We start from the raw sequence: 13,302 nt of genomic DNA on the forward strand, positions 1-13,302 counted from the left end.
CAGATATTGCTATCTGTGAGAGTTCTAGAATAATTCCACAAGAATGATGAAGGATACACACACACACACACACACACACACACACACACACACACTCCAGAAACAACAGCTGGGCGATGTTTCCTAGTCCAAGACATTACAGCACTGGTTAAAAATGTCAAGTTCTGAAAATAATGGTCATTTATGTGTTATGAAACATGTGGGACCACATAGTGTCACAACCTGTCACAAAGACCTGTCTCCCAAAGGCCTATTCACATCCCTTTCATTCTGTGTAAAGAACAATGTATTTATCTGAGTTTGCCTAGACCGACCTGTTAATACTGTTGCCACCTTACCTTTTGTTAGTGTTTCAGTTTTTAACGCAGTTCCTTTGTTCTCCTAGTAACATTGTATAGCACCCTCTCTGCATCTAATACCTTCCTCTACAAGTCAAAGCGAAAAACTCAATCCAGCCTAAAGTTCATAATATCGTACAGCGCCAGGATGATCTCTTTCTACTTAAGAATCAACACACCTCAGACAGGAGGTTTACTGACAAATGCAGATGCATTCCAAAATGTCTGGACATTCAGTAATCTTCAACCTTCCTCCATGGATGTCATAGTTTAAGTTTTGTTCGCAGTTAAACAATGTGCCAACAACAGGTGACTGTTGTCCTCGCCAACACCACTTAGGCACTGGGAGTTCCTGTGTTCAACTCTCCTGGTCTTTCTAAAATACAAGTGTGTGGATGTAGTTGGAATATTCCACAGAGGAGAGAGTGGGAACAGGATGAATAGAACATGGCTACTTGTGTAGCTCAAAACTCACACTGGGACCTATGAGAAAATTACATTGTTCTTATAAACAAAAACCTTTTTAAAATGTCCCTATTGAGAAGCTAAAATATGTGAGGAATAGAATATTGAAAAATATTTAAAAATTTAAGGTTTCACATAAAAAAATAACTCTCCTTTTAATTAAAACACCAGTAAGAGCCTGTAAAAGTTATCTAATAAAATTATTAAATTTTTTTTTTGGTTCTTTTTTTCAGAGCTGGGGACCGAACCCAGGGCCTTGCGCTTCCTAGGCAAGCGCTCTACCACTGAGCTAAATCCCCAACCCCAAAATTATTAAATTTAAAGAACAACGTATGTTAATGGAACTGGGGAAAGGACATTGCTTTTTTTCTGAGAAGAACATTAGAAATAAACCATATGTTTATCTTGATTTTTTAAAAAAATGGGTCATAGATGCCAAAGAAAACCAGGGAGCTATTAGGCTGTATCAAATAAGAGTATAGCGTTCAGGAGACTGGCAACAATAGGCTCATTGTTCCTTTCCTTGTTGGCACACAGCCCATCTGTAGCCAGCTGACACACAAGGCCTGCCAGGCACAGGACCCACTAGAGCATGTCAAGCAGGGAGCAGATGTCTATGGTTTACTCTCGAATCCTCCTCAGTCACTCAGTTCATGGGTGTGCAAGTCCCCTGTATAAAATGGTGTTTATACATGACCTGTTCTCATCCTCTTGTAAGCTGTCTACAGAGCACTGTGACGTGTAATCTCATGAGAATTCTGTGTAAGTAGTAGGCATGCTGCTGTTTGACGTGGGGAGACAGGAAAATCAAACTGTCTGGTAAAGATGTGGTTTTCTTTCGATTGTTCTCATTCTGGACTTGGTTTAACCTATAGATTCAAACCTGTGGATAAGGATAGCTAACTGTATGATGTTAGCAGGATGTTAGTGTTAGTGCGGGTGGCGGGTTCCAAACCTTCTTAGAAAACCCCCTAAGCTTACCAATGATTCTCTTAGCCCAGAGTAAGCCCTTAGGGGTAGAAAGAGAGCCAAGGCCCTCCTGTCCTGTTTGCTAGTGCAATCTAACAAGAGCACACAGCTCCATGACTCCATTCTCATTGAAAATAGGCATCATCACCTGCACCTGGGTGTTAATGTGGGTGGACTTGAGGAATAAAGTTCTCTTAAGTCCCCAATATTTCTAAAGAACAATATTGGGCCATAACTATGATCAAAAGATTAAATTATATCAGTCCTGATTCTACAGAGTTTACTGTGTGGTTTGGAAGAAAAGAGGCTATATACAAGTTTCTCTTTGTTGTTCAAATTCTTGTGGTTTCAGTTCCCGTGTGGTCAGTCATAGATGAAATGTATAGTATATAATAAAATATGAGAGAAAGACCCCATTTGTGTTGTTTTTATTATACTATTATAATTTATTAGCATTGATGTTAATATCTTATTGCCCTTAATTTATCAAGTAAGTTTTATCACAGGTATACATGCATGGAAAGGCAAATGAAATATATTGGGTTCAGTCCTGTGTGTGGTCTCAGAATGCACTGGAGTGCAGCGTCTTCGAATGTGTTCCTCATGGGTAGAGAGACTGCTGAATGGACGAACATAATCCCAATGTAAGGTAATTTAGAAGATTATTTTAGGTGGAATTTTAAGGTGGGGAGACTGGCTGGAGTGATAGGTCACACTGAAAACCTGAAGAATGCAGGAGGCACAAAACAAATAAACAAGGTGTAAAAAGCAAAAATTTAGCAAACACAAGACTGAACTACGTGGCTGATCACATAAGGGACCACAGGAAGTCCTAGGCACTAGGAAGTCCAGATCCTTTGTTATAGTGTGAGCTTCTTGTCATACCTGTGGGCTGATGTTTGCTGGCATACAGACGGTGCAACGTTGTATTCCCTCCACCTGAGTTCAATCATCTGAGAAAGGCTTTAGCTATCTGACACAGAATCTCTGAAGGACTTTTTAATCAACCTTCAGAAACTGGAATTTACAACCAATTTTTACAAAAATGCAGACCCTGTGAGAGCATGGTGTTCAGTTACCCCACGTGCTTCATAGAGCCAGGAGGACGTTTTTTTCCCTCCAAGCAGAACTGAAAAAGAAAGGATATAGTCTGAAGGTCATGGCCCATCAAACAACCAATAGCAGATCCTCTCTGCGCCCCATCTCCCCAACCGCCTCCCACCCCAACCCCTGGCTCCCGGACTGTGTGTAAGTTCAGTACAAGCTGTGTCTCTTGGACGTTATGTTTTCTGTTTTCCAAGCTGAGGGAACAAAGGAAACAATGGCCGTCCACAACCCTCCATCACGAAGCAGCTGAAAAAGGATGGCCCCGTGTAAACATCCAGCGCCATTTCCAAGCAGAACCCTCTGATCCGTCTCTGTGGTAGTTTTGAACCAGGAGGAAATTCTTACGAGTGAATTAACAACTCTGAGTGTTCAAGGGGGACTTTCCTTCAGATCAGGCTCAGGTACTTTTCCAGACGAAGGTAGTGGTTTTAGTTCTGAGAATATTATTTTTTTTCTTTTTTAAAAAAGAAAGTCCTCTTTTTTCCCTACATAGCTGTGGGCCGGCTGCTGTGAGGGAAATGTTGGCAGCGGCACCGTTAGGCACCCTGGACACAACACTTTCCTTCTGGTCTCTATTTATCCCCACACAGTACAGTGGTGATTTATCCAGTGACAATCAAATTGCAGTTTCCAAACATCCTGACTCCAGGGAAAGAGAGCTCTATTGTAGTCCCTGTCCACATGGCTGCTGCTCGCATAGGATTAATGACTTTGGAGACTGACATTTCTGTGACCCCAGAGAGCAGAGGCGGGTTTCCTGGTTATCTACTAGTCAGAAAACTCCGCTCTAAGACTTCTGTGTTGCAAATAAAGTGGTTCTGCCTCAGGGGCTGCCTCTCTTCTACCTCTTCGATAAGCCAAGAAGCAGAAGACTAACACTTGCTAGGTAGCACTTTAACTTGAATTTAGGGACAAGATGCCCCAATTATGGTTCCTCAGGTATCAAAAGACAAGTCCTGTCTGCTCATACATAAGGACCTGGAGCAAGCTTTACATTGGAGGTGAACTCCATGTCCTTTACTTTCTGGACTGAGTTAAAGCAAGAGGGGATGGAGGGGGTAAGAGGCAGGCAACCATTTAAGACAGCTGTGCCCAAAGGCAAAAGACTTAGTCTAAGAAAACCTGAGTGGGAAACAGAGACTAGCACACAGCAGATGTTTAACTCAAACAAATAATGTCACCAACAAGGCATAGAACAACACATTTTTACAGAAAAACAAATAAAATACCAAACAGTATTGACTCAGCTTCCTTCTGATTCAGCGCTTCCAACTTTGAACACACAGCACGGATCCTTGAGCCCTCCCCTTCTCTTTTCTGGCTTGTGGTGAGGGCTTCTCGAGTCACTGCTTGGTTTCAGTCTGGATTCATTAGGAATGACCCCCATTCAAACTGGCTCTCTGCCATCTTCCAGCAGTAACCAGGGAATGCTCACTTCTCAGTGCCAAATGGAAAGAACTCCCCAGGTCAATGGGCAGAAAAGAAAATCAACGTCTCATTTATGTTAGAGGAGCAAGAGGACCAACCCCTGCCCTGCCCTGCCCTGCCCTGCCTAAGCCTTTATTCTGACAGCTTTCACTTGCAAGAGCTCATCACTCAACCTACAATGCTTGCAGATGCAGGCTGTACTGCCCCATGAGGCCACAGCGCAAACACCACACTACAGTGTTTTCAAGGCCTCCCATTCCAGATCCTCCCATAGCCCCAGAGCATCCGAGCAAAGAACCCCTAGCTTCCTCCTCTCTCTTCCCAGCCCACTCAGTTCCTTCCACCTTTCCTCTTCTGCCCTGGTATCATAACAAAGTCCTGGTCTAACTTGAAAGCTATAAGCCCATTAGGCCCACGTCAGCAAACATACCTGACACTACACAGCATCGCTGTGAAACTGTACTTTAGCGGGTACTTGTGGGGGCAGAGGGAGAAACTATTCAGAAAGCAAAACTCTAGCAGTTTCTAAGAGATACAGGAGAGGCTTCTTTTTCGTCAAGAGCTTTCTGTTTCTCTTATTTTAAATCCACATCAAAGTCTTGAACTTCTCATCCACAGGATGTCACAGGTAGTAAGTGGGAGGCGTGAATGTGCCTGGAGACTGCAAGGCTCTGAGAAGTTGACCCATTGCTCTCCGTGACAGGTGCCAGGCTTCCCACCCGGTCTCCCTCTGTGGATGATCAATTCCTGGAAGGCAAGGGGAGCCTGGAAGATGCTTCTGCATCATTTGTTTTCCATTCTCTAGCACATGCCTGCTTCCAAGGGATAAAGGATGGATGGATGGATGGATGGATGGATGGATGGATGGATGGATGGACGGATGAGCAAGGGATAGATGCTATTAGAGAAGCCTAATGGCCAGCAAGCTGAACTCCTAACTAACAAAAAACAAGTCTCTGGGGATTTGGAATTATGAAACAGGAAGGACAAAGTACTTTGCATACTACATGGATTTGTTCAACCAATAGAGCAGTGGTCCTGGTAGCATCAAGGATCCCTGCAAGATCGTTTTCAGTTTCTGTTCATCATTTCAGATGAATGGCTAGGAGGTCAAGGACTTTACTTCAATGTCCCCAGTGAGGTCCAAGCATGTGTTTATGAATGAGGAGGGACTCAAAGTCAGGACCCCCATGTCTGGCTCAGTTTAGGTTAGCGGAAGAACAGATCCAGGATGGGCAACACAGACAATGGAATTCCCTGAGATCCTGGGAGTGAACTACCAGTTAGCAGGGGACCATGGAGCCAAAGTTTGGAGGCTGGGCTCTGGCCTCAGCTTTCTGACCTCAGCTTCCCTTAATGTCTGCAGGACCACATAGGGGTGAGCTCTGAGCCTGTGGCGTTTGAAGAAGCAAATGGAGAGTCTCAGGCTAGGGTGCCAAGAGCAGGTAGGAGGTGACCAGTTACTGAGAGGTAGAGGGAGATGCCAAGCAACAGGGGAGGAGAGAGGATGTTCTCGGGATGGGGGAGTGACAGAAACACAGGAAGGGAGACATCCGTCCTTGACAATTTGCCCAGTCTCCCTTGAGGGCAAATTCCAGGGAAGAAGAGCACACTGTCTTGTCCCAAATCTAAATTGGATTGAATTCAGCAAATGGCTCCCGAGTATAGTGAGTAGCTATATAGACCTATTGTGGTTCACCCAGAAAAAGCTAAAGGTTCCAGGTTATTGGAAAAACGAGAGGGACAATAGAACCACACATCAAGGCCAATTTCATGGATAGGGCATTTTTATGCCAAAGGGATTGAGGAAAAGAATCGAGGCCCCGCTAGTCATCAGAGTCTGGCTTGGTTCCTGCTCCAATTCAACAGGTCCTGAGAACTCGGTTAATGGCATAATTTAAGACTATTAACAGTTCAGATATAATCAACCCTCAGGGAAATGTTGGGGTTGAAAAATGTTCTGAGTATGGATTTGCCCCAGGCATTTCACTCCCACAGAAAAGAGCAGACAGAGAGAAGTACTAATGTATGCCCAGCCCCTGCTTCCAGTGGACTGAGTACTCGATAATTTTGCTATTATCAACTCCTTACCCTGCGGGTGGGTATGTAATAATAAAAGATCTTTGCAGTGGAAAGGGACAAAGAAAGGCTTCCTTCTGTTTCAGTGGAAACCAGTTTTAGTCCAGACTGAGGGTGCAGGGCTGACCAGTGCACACTGCCACCCAGATGATGAGTAAAAGAATATCTTTAAGAATATCTTTTGCCTTGCTGTAATAAAATTTCCTGACAAAAATTACAGAGCAAAGAAGAGTTTGGTTTTGCCTACAGTTCCAGGGTGATAGAGTCCATCGAGGGTTAAATTATGAGCCAGCCAGCCAGGCAGTCAGGAGGGAGCAAAGAAAGAAAGCAAGAAGTAGAACCAGACTATAAAATGTCAAAGCCTGTCCACGGTGGCCTGAACCTCCTAAATGTTCCATAACCTTTCTGAGAAGCACCACGCTCAGGGACCAAGTGTTCAAATGTGTGGGCCTGTGGGGGATTTTTTTTTTCATTCAAATCACCACAGAGAGGGAAGGCAGTGGCACTGAGGGAGGCAGTTGGTGTTGCTGTCAACAAGGCCACTGACAGGATAATCGTGAGGAGAAGAGGTCAGAGCTTTAGGTAAACGGCCATATGGGGTGAGCACCAGAAAGCTTGACTTTCCTGACCCTTTGCTCCCACAGCTCACTGTAGACTGACTGACTCTACTCAGAGAACAACTGCTTATCTTTTATATGGTATTGCCTATGTATTTTCAGCTTGTTAGATCCTTAGGATGGCTTTCATCTCATCTTTCTGGACAAGGAGGACGTAGTGCAGCTTGGGCACTGGTTGAATGCCACAGGAGCTCTGCCTTAAATCAACAAGTTCAACTCATTTCTCCTTAAGTAGAACATCATGATCACATCACTGTGTAGAATTGACAGTTGCCACAAAAGAGAAGAGATGCTTCCAGCTCTGGACCTCTGTCTATCTCCCTCTTCGCCTTTAAAGGAGATGAACCCCCTGAAAGAAATGAGACAGACATCTGGTATAGGTCAATCACTCCATCAGTAACTTTGACTACAAGTTCATTTCTTTACAGTCTAATTGAGTGCACAGAAAAGGGTGTCCAGACAGGAAAGTGCACTGTGACTGAAACCTTCCTGCGAGATCTGGATTAGGGTGTGGAGAAAGGTTTGGCAGAGGCAAAATGGGTTCATATCCCCCAGGGAAGTATGGACCACAACTGGATGTATCACCAAGCAAACTAAGCAGAGAGACGTTCTCCTGATGAGTACCAGGGAAGAGGACTCAGCTGCTTCCACTGAGCTGGCTGATTCACTAGGGATGGGGAAGGGGAAGAACACACGAGGAAAGAAAGTGACAAGAAGTTAAGTGGTGTGTGCTGAACCCAGACCCCTTCTGCCTGTACTTTATGCCAAGCCAGCAGAAACATAGCATTCACCATCCTAGCAATAGAGTTTGTAATCAGTCTGTCTGCCCTTCAGGGAAGATCCAGAGTATGTAGTTATGGGTTGTGGGTGGATGTGTGTGTGTGTGTGTGTGTGTGTGTGTGTGTGTGTGTGTGTGTGTTCTATTACCTACCTAACACTGCTATCCCCTCTTTGCAAATATAACTGAGGTCAGTATGCCCCCATCCCTCACTTCCTGTCATATATTCTACAAAATACCTCAGGCCAATTTGTCATGAATACACCTCCAAGTATTTGAAACCAAATCTTATTAATCACTGCATGCCAAAGTATCCACCAAAACTTAGCTTTCTCTACTTAGCTTCCTAGCACAGAGTTTCTCTTCTCCCTCTTGGAAGGACCTTCAGTCTCCTTCTCAGCCTTGGACTCTCTGTCACCCCAGCAAAGCCATAACCACCCTCTTTATTTGTTCCTTTCATAGCAGCATGGCAGTCCTTATTCCTACCTTTCTCACTTCACACTGCCCTCTGCTCCTGAATGTTTAGAGGAAATGACTGCGTTGAGGTTTGGTCTTTTGCTGTGTATTGTAATGCCAAGTGGAGGTCCCCCCGAGGCAAGAGAGTCTGCATGTAGACCCAAGTGATGCTATGTGACCTTGCTCCCCGAGGTATTTTTGATTGGTAAATAAATATGCCAACAGCCAATAGCTGAGCAGAAGAGACATAGGCAGATTTAAGGGTTCCCAGGTCTGGGGTGGGGAGGCTGTCAAGAGAGAATTGTGAGTGAGAGAAGAAGGTGAGGAGTATGAAAATGGTTGCCATGGGTTAGGAATCAAGAAAATGTGATCCTGAGGGCTGGCCAATTGGAGTTAAGAGAAGCCCAGATGAAACATAGTGAGTAATAACTCAGGGTTATTAATAGAACATAGATTTTCATAGCGTGCAGGGTATATATCTGCCCAGCTCTTGTGCTGTTTAAGGTTTATTATAAACAAAAAGTTGGGTTTTTTTTCCCCAGGAACTGGATGATCAAGGTGGGGTAGAAATCTCAGACTGAGATTAAAAAATTTCTATATGACTGAGTCACCTGTCTGTCCTGTCAGGATCCTGTTCCTTGGCTCTGACTCCGTCTCTGTTCCTTGGTCATTCTCCTGAACTCCACTGTTTATCTGTCACCATCTGCCTCACTTCTCTCCTCATCTTCCCTGCCCATTATCTCAGTTTGGGTTTTATTGCTGTGAAGAGAAACCACAACCACAGCAATTCTTACGACGGACAACATTTAATTGGGACCGGCTTACAGTTCAGAGGCCATAGGTAGGTTTTAGGGTTCTCAGGCCTGGGCAGGTTGAGAGACAACCTGGAGGGAGAGAAGAAGGTGGGGAGGTTTAATTCATTATCATCAGGGCAGTAACCAGGGTGGCATGCAGGCAGACATAGTGCTGGAGAAGGAGCTGAGAGCTCCACATCTAGATCCACAAGCAGTAGGAGAAAACTGAGACACACTAGCCAGACTTGAGCTTCTGAGACCTCAATGCCCACCTCCAATGACCTACTTCCACCAAGGCCACACCTCCTAATAGTGCCACTCCCTAGAACCAAGCATTCAAATATACACAAGACTGCAGAGGCCATTCCTATCCAAATCACCACATCCACCTTACCATCCAGGAACCTAGCAGCGCTGCTGTCTGCTTCACCCTTTCTACAGTTGTGTTCTCCATAGCAATCATGTGCTCCTGGTCACGTATTGTCCCATATTCTCTGCCTGTTGTAGCAGGCTGACCTAGCTATTTAGCTAATCATTTGCTTAATAGCACTGAACAGAAAGATTGCTTTCTTCATTGATAAGTGGCTATTAGCCCAAATGCTTGAATTACCCTAGATGCACAGAACACATGAAACTCAAGAAGGATGACCAAAATGCAAATGCTTCACTCCTTCTTTAAAAGGGGAACAAGAATACCCTTGACAGGGAATAGGGAGGCAAAGTTTAGAACAAAGGCAGAAGGAACACCCATTCAGAGCCTGCCCCACATGTGGCCCATACAGATACAGTCACCAAACTAGATAAGATGGATGAAGCAAAGAAGTGCAGGCTGACAGGAACCGGATGTAGATCTCTCCTGAGAGACACAGCCAGAATACAGCAAATACATAGGCAAATGCCATCATTAAACCACTGAACTGAGAATGGGACCCCCGTTGAAGGAATCAGAGAAAGGACTGGAAGAGCTTGAAGGGGCTCGAGACCCCATATGAACAACAATGCCAACCAACCAGAGCTTCCAGGGACTAAGCCACTACCTAAAGACTATACATGGACTGACCCTGGACTGCAACCTCATAGGTAGCAATGAATATCCTAGTAAGAGCACCAGTGGAAGGGGAAGCCCTTGGTCCTGCTAAGACTGAACCCCCAGTGAACATGATTGTTGGGGGGAGGGCGGCAATGGGGGGAGGATGGGAAGGGGAAGCCCATATAGAAGGGGGGAGGGGTTAGGGGGATGTTGGCCTGGAAACCGGGAAGGGGAATAACAATCGAAATGTAAATAAGAAATACTCAAGTTAATAAAGATAAAAAAAAAAAAGATTGCTTTCCCTCTTACTGCATATATCTCCACTACGTGTGTGTGTGTGGTGTGTGTGTGTGTGTGTGTGTGTGTGTGTGTGTGTGTGTGTGTGTGTGTTAGTCAATTCCTTCAGGGTCCTCCTTTCTAAGAACTAGTACGACTATGAGAAATAATAACACTAAAAATAATATAACCAGACAATGGCATATTGTTCAATGTCATAAAGAAATCAACTCAGCTCTTAAGCTGTAAAAAGAAATGGAAGGAACTTAAATGCATACCAAGTGGAAAAAGCTGATCTGAGAGAGTGTGAGAGTGTCTTATTCAGTGTATATGACTCTTTGGAAAATGAAGGCTGCTGCAGACAGTGAAAAGACCAGTAATCAGAGGCAAGGGTCATGAGGCAGGTAGGTGTGATGTGTAGGTTTTGTATGGTATGAAGCTCGTGTGTTGATGAAGCTTCTATATGGCACAGTAGTGGTGGAGACATCTCAATGTACATTTTCCAAGTCCGTAGAATGTTGTACCAAGAGTAACCCTTAATGCAAATTGTCACCTAGGTGGTGACACCAATATGTCTTTCGGGTTCATCAACTCTAACCAGTAGACCACTGTAGTGGGGGTACTGATAAGGGGGAGAGGTAGTATGTGAGGGTGGACTATCTCAGTACCTGCTGCTCAGTTTGCTGTGGGCCTGAGCCTGCTCTGAAAAATAATATCCATACAGTGGTTACTCTTTACATAACAGTTAGCTTGTATTGAGAACTGTCTTACGTCCTATCTAAAGCACCCTGCATGTTGCCACAATCCTATCAATTCTCTGTACAAATACAAAGCTCGGACTCAGAAGTCTATTCAAGGTTATACAGATAGCATGAGCTTCACAAGCGAGGAAGGGAACGGCCTTTAGAAATAATTTATCTGGGCAGACAGTTTTCAGAAGACTATATGTGATATGAGCAGCTCACAGCTGTCTCCATGTGGATAGGACTGAGTTTAATTCAGAAGATGGGAAGTCTCTGCCTCGCTCCATCAGCAGACAGTGAGTCACTGGCAGGCTGGGAAGCTAGATGACCAGGTACTCTGTAAACAAGTGGCGCTCACCCCCTCCACAGAAGAACGATGGATTTGAGCAGAGAGCTAGAAGTTCTATTTTCATCACATCTAACCTGTATTTTTGTCCCTGTCTGTCTGCTTTGTGCCTGACCCTTAAGGCAAAGAGCTCCTTAGGTGACTTGGACTACATCTAGTGATTTTTGAGAGATGGCTTCTTAAGTACACTGGACTCTCAAGTTTTTCAGGAGAGTTATTTTTCGTCGTTCTAGTGATTAAAAAGAAATGGTTCAGCAGTTAAGAGTGCTTTGGGCTGGAGAGATGGCTCAGCGGTTAAGGGCACTAACAGCTCTTCCAGAGGTGTCCTGAGTTCAATTCCCAGCAACCACATAGTGGCTCACAACCATTTATAATGAGATCTGATGCCCTCTTCTGGTGTGTCTGAAGACAGTTACAGTATATTCATATCCATAAAGTAAGTAAATAAATCTCTTTTTTTTAAAAAAAGAGTGCTTACTGCTCTTGGAAGAAAACTGGAGTTTTGTTCCTAAGGACCCAAGTCAGAAGGGTTGGAAACACAGACAATGCAATTGTGTGCTCTTGGGAGAACCAACAGCAGAGAAGCAACTGTGGTTGATGTAGGTCTAGGAGACAAGATCTTAACCAGATGACCTCCTGGAATAATTGGCAGAGGAGAATGAACTGACATTGAAAAGTGGATTCAAAGATATTTGAGGCCCTTGTGGAGGCAATGGTAAACTATGAAGTCATCATTTTGCCTTGAGAGTTAAAGTTTTAAGTAGTACTCCCATCATTGAGATCTAGAACATTATCAAAAGCAAGACTGAACTCAAATTGCCAGAACATCTCTGAAAGGATACATGGCCTCACAGGAGTGGTTACTGTATGCTTGGGGGCTGTTTTCTTTCTTAGACTATGCTTCTGTAGTGATTTCTGCAGATTTCCACATGCGCAATCAACAAGTGCCAAATCTGTCCTTAGTAATTTATGTCTGAGAATTCCAGCCAGTGGAACCAGTGTTCATGAGGGAATTGCAGTACTGGTTCACACAACATGCGTGTAAAGCCTTGTTCCCATCCAGCTCTTTCCAGTTTATAAGACAATTGCGATGTGAGGACTATGGACTGCAAGCTCGTGTATAAATCTTAATATTTAGAGAACACCGTTTTGAATATGCAAAAAAGAAAGTCTCTCTGCTTTTATTATGAATAAAAAGAGTTTTGACAAAAATATTTATTGCTTTCCATCTAACTTGGTCTTAGGGGAAGGAAGGGGGTTCATTTTAGCCTAACCTCTAGATTTTCTGATTTAATAAACTGCCGTTGTTCTAAAGTCTCATTGTGATTAGCTAGATTAGGTTGAATTACTACAGAAAATTTCAGTGTATGCTTTCAAATGTCAATTAAGTATGCATCTTTTGGATGAATGTATAAATATCCGAAAAGATGTATAACTCACAAAATAACCAAAACAATTGTCTTCGTAAATGTCCTTCCATATTTTCCATGAGAGCAGTTCAAAAAAGTAGTACCCTATTTTAATTCAACAGAGGAATAAATACAGAAAGCATTGCAACAAAAGAATTTTCTGTGGCCTGTAATTTAGTATATTTTAAAGGCAACTTCTCAAATCTATTTTACTTGAATAGAATTCCAAGGCAAGAATATTTTAGTACTTCCTTCTTTAAAGCTTGTGTACTCCAACATTGTACTTAAAACTCTAAGGAAGCAAAAAAATAAAAAATAAAAACACCCCCATAATTACAGAAAATCATTGCCATGAACAGAATGCCTGGTGCTTGCAGGACAACAATTGAATGAGCTGATGTGTCACGTGGTGCTGTGCACACAGAGGTGGAAGGCAAGCACGTATTTCTGCTGGCCTGGGAGAGGCC

Source organism: Rattus norvegicus, chromosome 9 (assembly GCF_036323735.1).
Source record: "Rattus norvegicus strain BN/NHsdMcwi chromosome 9, GRCr8, whole genome shotgun sequence".
In the NCBI taxonomy this organism is placed as follows: domain Eukaryota; kingdom Metazoa; phylum Chordata; class Mammalia; order Rodentia; family Muridae; genus Rattus; species Rattus norvegicus.